Source organism: Mastigoproctus giganteus, chromosome 3 (genome assembly GCF_048544385.1).
Source record: "Mastigoproctus giganteus isolate SK-2022 chromosome 3, ASM4854438v1, whole genome shotgun sequence".
NCBI lineage: Eukaryota > Metazoa > Arthropoda > Arachnida > Uropygi > Thelyphonidae > Mastigoproctus > Mastigoproctus giganteus.
Window position 1 is genome coordinate 254,193,686 of NC_143577.1, and position 13,073 is coordinate 254,206,758.

General features: G+C 40.4%; 1 protein-coding gene across 2 annotated transcripts in view; it reads left to right on the forward strand.

Annotated features, from left to right (window-relative positions):
- psidin (phagocyte signaling impaired) overlaps nt 1–13,073 on the forward strand; it is a 513,704-nt gene that overhangs the window by 113,127 nt on the left and 387,504 nt on the right. The gene's annotated exons all lie outside the window — the stretch shown is intronic.

Sequence of the window (13,073 nt, forward strand, 5' to 3'; positions counted from 1 at the left end):
GTTTACTCTTAAAACCGATTTTCTCAGATTTATGGAAAATAATTAAAAGCGTATAACACAGGTATCTTGGGTAGATTGTACAAATCGTAATCAAATCTTTTAAACAAAATCTATCACCTCTTATAGTAAAAAAAAATAAAAAAATTAAAATGCTCCAAAAAAGTAACCAGCTTGAGATTATACAAAATTACAAATTGTATTCAAATCCTTTGAATAAAAACTATCTTCTCGTATAGTAAACAAAAAAAATAATAAGCCCTATAATAATAATAAAATAAAAATAATGTGAAAAAAAAACAGCTTGGGGAAATTACTCAGTTTTTTCTGAAAATGATCCTTTAAAAAACAGTATATTAAGCATTTTTCCTGATAGACTTGACCTTATTTTTGTGTTAAAGAGACCAGTGATCGAAAACACTCTCTCAGATTGGACACTTGTTGGTTTAATTGTCAGCAGCGCTCTATAAACTTTCTCCAGCTTTTCACTTCTACTGCTAGTTGCCTCCAAAATTTTAAATTTTTTGCTGATTTCCAATTCACTCGGATATTTTGAAGGCTCTTCAGTTAATCTCTTTATTACACTATCATACTCTCGCATGAGAGTATGATAGTGTAATAAAGAGATTACATTTTGCTCACTATACCAAATGCAGACCTGCACACCTATATAGTAGCAACAAAGAAATACTACCAGTCAGCAGTGGTACAAACTGCTGCTGACTAGTATATCTTGTAATGGTCGCAAACTGAAGTGTCAGTTCCGTCAACTATGTCTGTTGCAGATTGGACCCAATCAATACTCTTAACCTCACAGCAGTCTCCTAAGGAACAGCATGCAATAGCTCATGCCAACAATAGACCAATTACAGTTCTGCCAACTGCATCCCATGCTTCAGCAGAAGTTTTAAAAATTAAAACAGCAGTCCCAGTGAAGATGACAGCCAAATTTAACGAACTTGGATGACAATACCAGCCCAAATGAACAATCTTCGATCTCTACACATGGACACTGGACATGTCATCTTCTGTGGTTCCTTCTAGTTAATATACATGAAAAAGTGAAATTGGAGACAAAAAACAGACTGGACCTTAAAAAGCAGACTGAAGAAACTAATCTATCTCCACAGATAACTCTAACAATCCAGAACTTGTAAACTCAAGAATTCTCATTAAATACATTCTGCTGCAGATCCTTGGAAGTAGTGGCACTATGTGTGTCCATAAGATTCATGTTAATGCTAGGTTCAATCTATATCTCACCAAGAAAAGAATATATTTATAATGACCTGGAAGTGGCCCCGAGTGCCAAGCGATCTTTCTAGTGCGATTTTCTAGCGATTTTTCCTAGGGCGAGTACTAGTGCTTTAATAATCCCTCCACCGCTCGCAACGTTACTGCTGACTGCTCGCAACGTTATTGCTTCCCTCGCTGAGCAACGTCACTGCTTCACCGCTAGCAACGTTACTGCTAACACCGCTTGCTGCTATCGCTAGCAACGTACTGCTCTCCTCTTCTGCTGATCGCTTGGTCACTGGTTGGCCGCTCCTGCCTCCACGTGGTGGGGTCGGTAACCTGGGAGAAGGAATTCCCTCTTCCGGGGCTAAAAGGAGCAGCGATGGATTGCGATGCATATCCATCGCTAGAGCCCACGGGCTCCAGACCCGTCAACTCTGATTCAGGGCATGACTTGAATCGTCCGAAGAGACTACGGACAGAAAAACAAACAACAGACATGCCAGCATTTCTGATAATGCATTCCCTATCCACACAACCTGTTGGCAAGCTATCGCCTTTCCTAATACAGAAATGTTTAGAGTCGGTTGTTGGATCTCCCAAAATGGTTAAACGTCTCCAATCCGGAGACCTTCTAATTGAAGCTTCTAAGCCAAATCACTCAGAAAAATTGTTAAAATTAACAACTTTTAACAATATTCCTGTGTCAGTAACATCCCATAACACTCTGAACACCTCTAAACGAGTTATCAGTGAATGGGACTTACTAAATGTGTCTGAGGAAGAAATCATTCAAGAGCTTAGCGAACAAAAAGTGACTCATGCACGGAGAATTATGATGAAAAAAGATGGCAACCTATTACCAACCAGGTCCATTATTTTGACATTCAGTACTACCGAATCTCCCATCTTCTGTAAACGCAGGTTACTTAAACTGCAAGATTCGACCCTACATCCCGAATCCCATTCGCTGCTTTAAGTGCCAGAAGTACGGCCATTCTCAGACGGCATGCCGAGGCGATGCTGTGTGTCCTATTTGCGGCTCCAAGGAGCATTCCCAAGGAGACTGTACAACTTCCACTCCCACTTGCCCAAACTGTAAAGGAAGCCATCCTGCATTTTCTAAATCGTGTGACCTTTGGAAAACAGGGAAAAAAATCCAGAAGTATAAAGTGGAGCATAAAGTCACATACCCTGAAGCAAGAAAGCAAATAATGCTAACCATGCCTAGCCGATCATATGCATCGGTCACAAAAAATAGCCGCTCAGCTGCAACCCAAACAGATGTCTCCATCGAACCGAATATTTCCTTTGCCGCCTGGGCCAAAACTGCGCTAACTTATAATAAGAAAACTAGTCAATGAGACCAGCAACACCCCAATCAGTATCCCAACTGATGCTATCTCAACCTTGCCAGAAACAACGAAATCAGCTACTATTGAAAACCAGAAGAAATCGAAACCAAGGATTAGCAACATGGAAATGGAGGTTCAGTCAGAGGATGAAGAGACAGTACTAGAGTTACATGCTAATGATACCATGGAAACAGGACGCCCAACATTTCCCAGAAATGAAAAATCAAAACTAAGCAGACAGAAACCTTCCCAGAAAAAACAGTCAGATCAATCTTCCTCCAATAAATCCAGCAAATGAATAAATTCCTTCAATGGAACTGTAGAGGATTACGCAGTAATATAGATGACTTGAATGATTTACTAATACAAACTAAAGCAATAGGTGTATGTTTACAGGAAACCTTTTTATCACCACAAGTTTCTCTGAAAATTAAAAATTATTCTATGTTTAGGCGAGACAGGGATTCTGACACTCCTGCTCGTGGTGGGGTGGCTATTCTTATCAGAACTAACATACCATCAAGACATCTCCAACTACAAACCTCTTTAGAAGTTGTAGCGGTCCAGATAGCAATGGGAATATCGTTAACCCCTGCATCCATTTATATCCCACCGAATTATCCTTGCTCCCAGACTGAACTTGACAACCTTATCACACAATTGCCACCTCCAGTCTGTTTACTCGGCGATTTCAACAGTCACCATCCATTGTGGGGATCTTCCATCATGGATAGGAGAGGCCAATTAATAGAAATGTTCCTGGATAACCATAACCTGACTCTGTTAAATTCTGGCTCTCCAACTCACATCCAACTACCTACAGGTAGTACATCAGCCATAGACTTATCAATATGTTCAGCATCTCTTTTTCCAAGCATGGAATGGTCAGTGCTAAATGATCCATTCCACAGTGACCATTTTCCTATCATCAGTACAATTCAAACACAGACGGTATCATGTCCTAAAGGCAGTACTTCTTGGAACTTTCATAAAGCAGACTGGAAAAACTATTCAACTTGTGTTCTACTTGACAAACTATATGTACAACAAAATCATATTGATGTTGTAACTGACCACATTACAAGTCATATATTATCTGCAGCAGAAATTTCCATTCCAAAATCCAACCAGAGCAAGCAGGTACACCAAAATCAATGGTGGAATGAAGAATGCTCCAAAGTGAAACGAGAAAAAAACCGTGCCTGGAACCAGTTTCGCAAATTTCCAACTACTGCCAACCTAATTATGTACAAAAAACTCAGAGCCAAAGCAAGACAAATTAGGAAGACAGCAAAACGTGACTCCTGGATTAAATTCGCCTCAGCTATTAACAAAAATACTGACAGTCGAATCATTTGGAAAAAAATTCAAGCTCTCAATGGGAAATTTCTACCGCAGCAATCTTCGATAATACAATGCAATGGGCAGGACTTATCCTCTCCTACTGACATTGCAAATGCTTTAGCCGAATCTTTTTATAACATTTCTGCCTGTTCCTCTTATGTGATCTCCTTTCAATGCAGTAAAACTGAATCAGAACGTCATAAGTTTAATTTCGCAACTAGACTTTCACTTCCCTATAACCAGCTGTTTACTCTATCTGAACTGAGAGAATCTTTGAGCAAATCTCCGAACAGCGCAGCAGGACCAGACGGCATTCACTACAGTATGCTGAAGCATCTGTGTGAAGCCGATCTCGGCACACTATTACTCTTTTATAACCGGATCTTCTCTGAAAATACGTATCCTCTGTCATGGCGTCATTCCTATATTTGTGCTATTCCAAAACCAGGCAAAGATCCTTCTCTAGTTGAGAATTACAGACCAATATCGTTGACAAGCTGTCTGGGCAAAATCTTTGAAAGGATGGTACATAAGAGGCTCACCTGGATTCTAGACTCCGAAAATCTCCTTTCTGATCACCAATATGGCTTCCGTAAAAACAGGTCCACCCTAGATGTACTTGTAAAAATTGAATCCAACATTCGTAATGCCTTCGTGAGAAAACAACATCTAGTGATGGTCAACCTGGATATTCATAAAGCATTTGACACCACATGGCGTCATGGTATTATTAAAGATATGCATCAGTTGGGGCTGAGAGGACATCTCCCTTTAATAATTCAGAACTTTTTAAAATTGCGTACATTCCAGGTCCGATATAAAAACATGCTGTCTTCCAAAAAACATGCATTTTGGAAGAACTTCCAAAAATAAATGATTGAAGTATACATGTATGCTGACGATCTCACTATATCCTGCCAATCGCAAAGCATGAATACTATCGAAAGACAGCTACAAATTGCTTTAACGAAAATTCAATCCTGGACCTTACGAAATGGATATAATCTCGCTGAACAGAAAACCACTACCACTCATTTCTGCAAACTTCGTTCACTTCATCCTGATCCAGAGCTAAAGATAAATAACGTGCCAATTCCTCTTGCTCACAATATCCGTTTCCTTGGTCTGATACTAGACAGGAAACTTAACTTTCAAGCACATGTGGCCTATCTTCGTACCATCTGCTTGAAGAAATTGAATATCCTTCGGTGTGTGTGTCATCCATGTCATGGGGTGCTGATCGTCATACCTCATCCATCTGTATAGAGCTCTCATCAGGTCTCGCTTGGACTATGCCTCTCCAGTATATGATTCAGCGAGGAAAAGTACTTTAGAACGACTAAACACCATCCAGCACTGTGCTTTGAGAGTCGCTCTAGGCACATTCAGAACCTCCCCGGTTCAGAGCCTGTACATCAAAGCTCATGAACCTCCCTTACATCTTCGCAGAAAATCATTACTTCTGATGTATGCCGCAAAAATCCATAGTCTGCCCTCTCATCCTTGTTGGAGGTGTCTCTACAATACTGAATGCGAGTCATTTTATATCAGTAAACCTAATGAAAACCGACCTGCTCCACTTAGATTTAAGGAACTGGCTCAATCATGGAACATAGACATCAGCAATATATTTCAGGACAAAACACCACCAGATCCACCCTGGGAAAATATCTGTGCAATATATGATGACTACTTTCAACAGTGGGGAAAGAACACGCTGTCTCCTTCCAATATCGCACAGTTACATGCAACTTACACTCTTTCTAATTCAAACGCATGTGAAATCTATACAGATGGATCAAAAACCAAGACCCCAAGGCCCCGAGTGCCAAGCGATAGTGACAAGCGATTTTCTTCCAGTGATTATAGAGTGATCTCCAAAGTGATATAGTTTCTTTATTTTCCAGTGCGGCTGTTATTTCATTTATTTGAAGTGGTTCTGTGCTTTAAAAGTCAAACGTAAGAACCCAGAAAGGCAATCCACCTTTCTTTTGTTATTCTTTATATATATCACTAACCAAATCCACTAACTTAAACAACCTCTTGGTCACTGGTGGCACCGCTCCTGCCTCCACGTGGCGGGGCCGGTAACCTGGGGGAAAAACCAACCCTCGGGGCGAAAAGGAGCAAAGATGGAAATAAGTGAATTTCCACGTATAGAGCCGAAGTGCTCTCAACATGAACACGACAATGACTTCTCTCTTTCAAAGAGACAAAAAAAGGACACTAGGAAACAGGAATCTCCAGCTTTCCTCATAATACACTCTTTGTCATCCCAACCTGTGAGCAAGCTCTCACCTTTCATCATCCAGAGATGCCTAGAAAACGCTGCAGGTTCACCAAAAATGGTTAAACGTCTCCAGTCAGGAGATCTACTAGTAGAGACATCGTACTCAAGACATTCTGAATTACTACTGCAACTTACTTCTTTAAGCGGAATACCAATTCAGGTTACCCCACACAACACACTAAATTCTTCCAAAGGAGTGATCTCCGAATGGGATCTATTATATGTTTCTGAGGAAGAACTTGTCCAGGAGCTAAAAGATCAAAATGTGTCTCATGCAAAACGTATCATGATCAGAAAAGACGGCAACTTAACTCCCACGCGAAACATAATCTTGACTTTCAGTACTCCAAATCTACCGGGTTCTGTCAAAGCAGGTTACTTGAATTGCCGCATTAGGCCATATATCCCAAATCCGCTCAGATGCTTTAAATGTCAAAAGTTCGGCCATTCTCAGACAGCATGCCGTGGAGATGCTATATGTCCAAACTGCAGCTGCAAGAATCACACGCAAGCAGAATGCAAAGCTCCAACACCACAGTGTCCTAATTGTAGTGGCAAACATCCAGCCTACTCCAAAGACTGTGAACTATGGAAGATAGGAAAAAAAATACAAAAATATAAAATTGAAAATAAAGTCTCTTACCAAGAAGCGAAAAAACAGATCAACTTAGTATGCCAAAACGCACTTATGCTTCTACGACTCTCAGACAAGAATCAGTGGCATGTCAGACGGAAGTATCCATCTCTCCAAAAATATCAATATCAGACTGGGCACGATCAGTACTCTTGATCCAGCATCCATCTAAACCAAATTCAATAGACCAAAGCAATAACACCCCACTCACAATTCCAACCCAGAGACTTCCGCATCGTCAGGCAGCAGAAAATTTGCAAAGATCTTATTCTGCTGAGACGAAAGTATCAGATCTAACAAGCATGGATACAATTGAGTCTATCGGTCAAGAAGAACTGCTTGAAATACACGCAGAAGATGATATGGACGATAGCAATGAATCGGGACGTCCCACCTTTCCCCGAAAAGAAAAACCAAAACCGGACCGTCATAAACAATCAACTTATAAAAAGCAGTCAGATACATCTTCCACAAACAAAACCAAATAATGGAACGCATCATTCAATGGAATAGTAGAGGCTTTCGCAGCAACATAGATGATATCAACGAACTAATTCAGTGCTTCAATCCTGTAGCTATGTGCCTACAGGAAACCAACTTGACACCCCAAGTTTCCACTACAGTCAAAAATTACACCATCTACAGACAAGATAGATCTGACACTAATAGTGCTCATGGAGGAGTAGCCATCCTGTTGGACTCAAGAGTTCCTTCCAGATGCATTCCATTGCAAACCTCTTTAGAAGCTGTTGCCGCACGCATAGTAATTGGAATCACCGTTACATTGGTCTCAATTTATCTTCCACCTAATCGTCCATATTCTATTCAGGAAATCGAAGATCTTGTGTTGCAACTACCAGTTCCCTTCTGTCTACTAGGTGACTTTAATGCTCACCACCCATTATGGGGTTCATCCAGCTTAGACAGACGTGGAAAACTTGTTGAAATGTTAATAGATAGACAGGATCTAACGTTGTTAAATACTGGCGCTCCTACATATGTTCATTTTCCTACCGGATCAACCTCCGCAATAGACCTTTCCATCTGCTCTCCAGTGCTCTATCCAAGTATCCAGTGGGCAACAATTAACGATCCGTATAACAGCGATCATTTCCCAATAATATGCAAAGTTCAAACTTCCTGTTCATTACCAACAGACAATCCAGTAAAATGGAAATTTCCAAAGGCTGACTGGATAAAATATAGCACGCTTGTCTCGTTCAACAACCATATCATACAGAGCTCTTCTATCAACCATGTTACTGAACATATAACAAACCAAATTCTAACAGCTGCAACCTCTGCAATTCCACAATACCAAGTCAGGAAAAGGCGAAAATTAAATTATTGGTGGAACGAAGAGTGCAACAATGCAAAAAAACAGAAAAACAAAGCTTGGAATCAATTCCACAAACATCCAATCATTTCCAATCTTATTAATTATAAGCGACTTAGAGCAAGAGCCCGTTATATCAGACGGAAAGCAAAAAAAGAATCTTGGATTAAATTCGCTTCCTCAGTTAATAAAAATACAGACATCAGACTGATCTGGAATAAGATAAAATTGTTAAATGGCAAAATTCCTCCAACATCTACTCCACTTATTAACTGGAATGGACAGGAACTCTCTACTCCTGCAGAAATCGCAAATGCACTAGGATCTGTATTTTCCCAGTTGTCCTCCTCAACTTCTTATGACCAATCGTTTCAAAAAATTAAAGGTGTAACTGAAAAATCCAAACTGAATTTCACTGACAGATGTGCACTAAAATATAATCAACCATTTACCATGGTTGAACTTCAGCATGCTCTTACCAACACAAGGAATAGCGCTGCTGGCCCTGATGGGATATTTTATATAATGCTTAAAAATTTAAATACAAAGTCACAGTCATCACTGCTGTTCTTCCTCAATCGAATATTTACTGAACATACATACCCAAGCTCCTGGCGTCATTCCTACGTTCTGGCAATCCCAAAACCTGGTAAAGACCCTTCTGTTCCTCAAAACTACAGACCAATTTCACTTACCAGCTGTCTGAGCAAAACCCTCGAAAAAATGATTCACAGCCGCCTGACTTGGTATCTTGAGTCCCAAAAGTTAATCAATAACAATCAATTTGGATTCAGAAAAAATCGATCATCATTGGACCTTATGATTAAAGCCGAAGCAAATATCAGAAATGCATTCATCAAAAAGGAGCATCTCGTTATGGTCTGTCTGGATATTGAGAAAGCCTTTGACACCACATGGCGTTTTGGTATTTTAAAGGATCTACATTCTCTTGGCCTGAGAGGAAATTTGCCATATTTCATCCAAAATTTTTTAGAACAAAGATCCTTTCAAGTTCGTTACCGGGGAACTCTCTCTAAAAAGTTTGTTCAGGAAGAAGGAATCCCTCAAGAGTCCGTTCTCAGCGCTACTCTATTCGCAATTAGAATTAATCACTTAACTGAAATTATTCCGAAAACAGTGGACTCATATCTTTATGCCGATGATCTAACAATCTCCTGCCACTCTCAAAACATGAACTACATTGAGAGACAATTGCAGATATCAATAAATCAGATCCAGATTTGGATGACACAAAACGGTTACAGACTATCCAGCCAGAAATCTACTGCCATTCATTTCTGCACCATGCGTAAAATGCATCCTGATCCTGAACTCCGATTAGATATCCATCTTATTCCAATTGCGAATAGTATTCGCCTGCTTGGCTTAATTTTTGACAGTAAGTTAAACTATCATAAACACATTGAACATCTCCGGACAGCTTGCCAAAAGAAAATGAACATACTGAGAGCCTTATCAGCAACAACCTGGGGAGCAGATCGTTACACCTTGCTTCACTTATATAGATCCATAATTAGATCTCGTCTGGACTATGGCGCACCTGTCTTCGATTCTGCTAGGGAAAGTACCTTATCTCGTCTGAACCCTATTCAACATTCAGCTCTAAGAATAGCTTTAGGTGCGTTCAGAACATCACCAGTGCAAAGTCTTTATGTGGAAGCCTACGAAGCTCCTCTAAACATCAGAAGAAAGATGTTATTACTGAACCACGCAACCAAGGTTCAAAGCCAGTCGACCCATCCCAATTGGTCAATATTTAATGATCCGCCACTCAAGACCTTTTATAGAAACAAACCACAAGCAATTAGGCCTGCAGGTATTAGGTTAATGGAACTAGCAGAAAACTGGAACATACAACTCAAAGTCCACCAAGAACCTATAGATTACGTTCCTCCATGGTCTGTCATCATGCCGTGTTGTGATAATTATTTCCACCAATGGGGGAAACACTCTTTAACGAGTACTAACATCCAGCAACTCCACATTGCACATCTACAATGTTATCCCGACTTCGCGAAAATATATACTGACGGTTCAAAGTCCGAGAATGGATCAGGTGCAGCAGTGGTATTCCATGACACTATCACTTCTGTGTCACTTCCAACAGAATGCAGTAGTTTCACCACTGAATTATATGCCATAAAGCTTGCTCTGGAAATCATTTTCCATCTCTCAATCGAAAAGAGCATACTCTACACAGACTCGCAAAGTGCCCTATTAGCAATGCAAAAGATTTCCCCATCTACTCATCCGTTACTACAGCAAATCAGATCAGAGTTGATTCGTCTCCGAGATCATCGGCAAAGCATTGTCTTCTGCTGGATCCCAGGCCATACTGGAATACCAGGAAACGAAATTGCAGATGATGCTGCCAAGCATCCATCCAGCACATCCGCAATGAATTTTCTGGTCCCGCTCAGTGACTACAAAATCCATATACGAAATATATGTAAGGAACGATGGACACTACAATGGCAAACGCAGATGCATAACAAACTCCTTGAAATTAAACCTATACCCCAATTATGGGCCTCCAATTTTCGCACAAACAGACAAGAAGAGGTTGTCCTGGCCAGAGCCCGAATAGGCCACACCCATTTGACCCATCTATTTCTGTTATCAGGTAATGACCCTCCACAGTGTTCACATTGCCACAGGCCACTCACAGTAAAACACATACTCCTGGAATGCACCTTGCATAACAACTCCCGTCTAATTTCATTCACTTCTCTGTCAAACTTACAAGAATTGTCACTTCGTCATATCATAGGCGAAAATTCAAACCTTACAGAATTTTTTTCCTTTCTAAAACGAATAGGTTTATATAACCATTTCTAGCTGCTTCCATAGAAGCCAATAAAATTAGTACTAACTACTATGATAGGTGCAATATGGCCTAAGTAGCCTTTGCACCAGAAAAATCCAAACACAACAACAACAACCACCAAGACCCCAAGTAGGTGCTGCTGCAATCTTCCCATCATTTAGCACTTCTGTGTCATTGCCAATAGAATGCAGTATCTTCACTGCTGAGCTCTATGCTATAAACTTAGCTCTGGATCACATTATTGAACATCTAATTCCGTCTGCTTTAATATTCACTGACTCACTCAGTGCTGTCTCTGCCATAAATACTAATACCAAATCCTCTCACCCTGTAGTAAAACAGATTCATTCTAAGTTACTTGCCTGTATGGAATTGAACCAAACTGTGACATTCTGCTGGATCCCAGGACATTCTGGAATAGCCGGCAATGAAAGAGCAGATCATGCAGCCAAACAACCAGAAACCACTATTTCGCAGACTTTTCAAGTTCCATATACGGATTACAAACACATTATCCGTAAAGCATGTTATAACAGCTGGTCATTAATCTGGAAAGGTTATCCAGGAAATAAACTTTACCAAATAAAACCAGAACCAAAGCTGTGGCAATCCAGCTTCAGAAAAAACAGACGAGATGAAATAATTTTAGGAAGGCTAAGGATTGGGCACACTCATCTCACTCACCTGTATCTATTAACTAATGACAGCGCTCCCCAGTGTACATCATGTCAAGTACAACTGACCATTCGACATTTGTTAGTGGACTGTCCCCACTTTCAAACCATCCGTTTAGACATCTTTAAGTCAATTTCTAATACGCAGTCATCAATAAATTTATTACAGATTCTGGGAGATGATTTTAATCAAAAAGAACTCTTTACTTTCCTAAATCGTATAGGAATATATCATAAAATATAGTTATCACAATTAAGCTAATATTCCATATTCACCATTAGAAAGACACAATATGGCCCTAGCAGCCTATGTGTCGTTAAACACAACAACAACAACGACCTGGAAGATCTGCAGATTCCTCTTCCCTTTTGTTAATTAGGAGACATTTTGAGATACACCAACACTCTGGGGCTACCCCCACATACAGACAGTCGAGAAAACTTCTGGAATCACTGCTTGACAAACATAATCTAACATTGTTGAATAATGATGCTGATACTTGCATTCATTTCTCCACTAGAACAACTACAGCTATAGACTTACAATCTGCTCTCCAGTTGTTTCCAACTTGCAGGCCTCCAGAGAATAGTAGTAGTAGTGGCACTTGATGCAAGAAAGCAAGTGTAGGAGCTTATGCAGCATCAGCCAAAAAAAAAAAAAAAAAATCACACCATACCCTCCAATTGCCTGTCCAGTTCCTCCTTAAATTTATTTAACCTATCAACTTCCACAACGACAGATGGAAGTTTGTTCCAGCAATTAACCACCCGCTGGCTAAAGGCAAATTTCCGCACATCTATTCTACATCTATCCTTTCTTAATTTGAACTTATGTCCCCGTAGGTTCGTATTCTGAACAAGTGGGAGGATCCCATCAGAATTCAGCGTGCTCAACCCATTCAAGGCCTTATAGACCTCAATCAGATCACCGCGCAGGTGCCTAGTCTCCAGCCACTGCAATTTGCAGAACTTAAGCCTCTCTTGGTAAGAGGATCCCTTCGTTCCCCTCACCAATCGTGTTGCTCTTCTCTGTACACGCTCAAGCAAATCTACATCCTTCCTAAAATGAGGCCTCCAGACCTGTACGCAGTACTCAAGGCGTGGCCTGACCATTGCCTTATACAGAGGGACAATCACCTCCTTTTCCCTGCTAGCAAAATTCCTATATATCATTGACAAAACCCCATGACCTGCCCTAGCAGCCTGTCTACATTGCTCAGAAAACTTCATATCCGACTGCACAATTACTCCCAGGTCTTTTTCATTTTCTACCACCTTAAGTGTAGTACCACACAGTTGGTACGTTTCTCTGGGGTTACTTCTACCCATATGCAGTACTTTGCATTTGTCAAGGTTAAA